This window comes from Anopheles stephensi, unplaced genomic scaffold (assembly GCF_013141755.1).
Source record: "Anopheles stephensi strain Indian unplaced genomic scaffold, UCI_ANSTEP_V1.0 ucontig167, whole genome shotgun sequence".
NCBI classification, from domain to species: domain Eukaryota; kingdom Metazoa; phylum Arthropoda; class Insecta; order Diptera; family Culicidae; genus Anopheles; species Anopheles stephensi.
In genome coordinates, this window is record NW_023405088.1 from 10,001 (window position 1) to 12,570 (window position 2,570).

The 2,570-nt window shown below is 53.5% G+C and overlaps 1 non-coding gene across 1 annotated transcript; it reads right to left on the reverse strand.

Moving 5' to 3' along the window:
- Window positions 1–280: 280 nt before the first annotated feature.
- On the reverse strand, window positions 281–438 carry LOC118515582. The gene has a single exon (XR_004907242.1). It is a non-coding gene; the product is annotated as a 5.8S ribosomal RNA (ribosomal RNA).
- Window positions 439–2,570: the final 2,132 nt, after the last annotated feature.

The following is a 2,570-nucleotide window of genomic DNA, read 5'->3' on the forward strand; positions in this document are numbered from 1 at the left end:
TGATAACCTTATATGCTGTGGTGGATACATCCGTTGGTTGATACTAGAGGTCGAACCGTGCGACTTGACGCGCGCTCGCTCTTCACCCATGCTCACATGTGTGTGTGTGTGTTTAGGTTTGTGTACCATACCTCGTATGTCTCTCTGTGTTAGCACTCTCACTTTCAGCGCCCACGGTCCCGACAAGGATGCGGATCCGAGCACGCCATGCTGCGACAGCCTACCCCCCTATGATGGGGTCAGGACGGTCAGTTTGGTTAGAGTGTTGAGATAACTTGGTAGGCACTCAAGGATGTGTGCATCGGTCGGGTTGAGTCGTCCGATGCGCCATATGCGTTCAACGTGTCGATGTTCATGTGTCCTGCAGTTCACATTCTGACGCGCATTTAGCTGCGGTCTTCATCGATCCATGAGCCGAGTGATCCCCTGCCTAGGGTTTAACGTACACACCGAACTAGTTGATGAATGGAACCGACGTCCATCCATCCATTATACACATACCAACACACAACTCTGGTTCCCTAGTACCACACTGCAGGCGCCCACGGCCCCGACGGTTGCGGAGCCGAGCACGCCAAAGTGCGACTGTCGATCACCCCGTTGTGACACGACAATCAGTCAGTGTATAAGGTACCCGGTACTACCAAAGTGTGCATCTTTACTGACCTTCGCCGAGGCAGTGGTATGTGTATCCCTTTGAAAGAGTTGCTTTCGCTCAACTCTACCAAGTGTGCTACACCATCTTGTGGTTGTAGCGTGCGCGTCAGCATGTGATGCCGACGATGCGTTTGGCAACCTCACTCCCGGACTTGTTTGATCGGTAATGATCCTTCCGCAGGTTCACCTACGGAAACCTTGTTACGACTTTTACTTCCTCTAAATCATCAAGTTCGGTCAACTTCGGCCGTGCCAACTGCAGCTCACGAAGGAACCGCGGAAGGTATGCCTCCAGAGACCTCACTAAATAATCCATCGGTAGTAGCGACGGGCGGTGTGTACAAAGGGCAGGGACGTAATCAGCGCTAGCTAATGACTAGCACTTACTAGAAATTCCAGGTTCATGGGGACCGTTGCAGTCCCCAATCCCAACTAAATGAGCATTTGGGTGATTTCCCGTTCCTCTCGGAATGGGGGCGCCTATTGGCGAGAACACGCTGCTGCCCACATTGTAGCACGCGTGCAGCCCAGAACATCTAAGGGCATCACGGACCTGTTATCGCTCACTCTCACCTTGCTAAACACAAGTTGTCCCGCTAAGCAGGGCAAACTAGTGCGACGACCGCCCGCGAAGGCGCCGCCGCCCCGTAACGTCAGGTGCGCCCGGAGGCACACTGCTGACAGCGTTCTAGTTAGCTTGTTTGAGTCGCGTTCGTTATCGGAATTAACCAGACAAATCATTCCACGAACTAAGAACGGCCATGCACCACTACCCTTAAATTTGAGAAAGAGCTCTTAATCTGTCTTACCTCGATAAGTTCGGACCTGGTAAGTTTTCCCGTGTTGAGTCAAATTAAGCCGCAAGCTCCACTTCTTTTTTTTTAAATACAGTGTGTTTAGTTTTATTAATGGTAAACAAAGAAACATTAACATTAATAAACGCAAACACCGCACCAATACCGACAGCATTCCCTGCACGGGTGTGGCTGCCGGTGTTTTTGCACGTTGAGACCTACTATAATGTTAGGAGCCCGTGCTCCTCCTGATCAAACATGACTGTACAAACAAAAACATTTATTACTCATCACGACATATAAACACCTAACGCGCCTTTGCTACCAAGCCAATACTAAAAGAGACGCTTCACCAAGACAGTAAGTAAATACTAAAGCACACGCCTGCTCGAGTACGCTCTCGCTCTCGTCCACCAACGCAAGCGACCAAAGGCGTATGCTCCATCAAGCTAGCGTGTGGCTGTCTCGGCCTCCGTTATGGCGGCTTCTTCGTCGGCCGACAGCACTTCGCGATGGCGGTCGGCAACCGCATTGCGGGCATGACGTCTTTGACGTTCTCGTTCGCGCCGGTTTGCACGTCGGCGTTCAAGCTCCTCCTCCGCTGGCGGCTGCCTTCTCCGACGCAGTTGGCCCGAACGCACTGGCCGGATTGTACCGGCCCGCAATTGCCGCCGATACTCCTGCTGACGCTGGTTCCGCCTTAACCGTCGGCGAAGAATTTCTTCAGCTGATGGCGGAGCCAAGTTGCGAGCGGGTCTAGCCGGGCGTTGATTGTTGGCTGCTGCTGGTTGGTTGTTGTCTCCTCCATCGTCATCATCCATCAGCTGGCGCCTCTCCCGCTGCTCCCGACGACGTCTCCGCTGGTAAGCGTTGCGGCTGGCTCGACGGTCAGCTCGCCGTCTCACTTCCGCGTGTCGCAGTGCTTCCGTGTTAGCACCGGAAATGGCAGCATTCTCGGCCGATTGGTCATCCAGCCATCGCTGCTGTAGGAAGGTGCAAACTCGTTTTGCAGCCTGTTCCGCCTGCTGCCAGTTAGCTGGGCTTGCCAGCATCCAGCCTGCCAGCTCCTCCGGTGTTACTACTACGCCGTCGTCTTTCGTCAGGAGCTGCACCCTTATG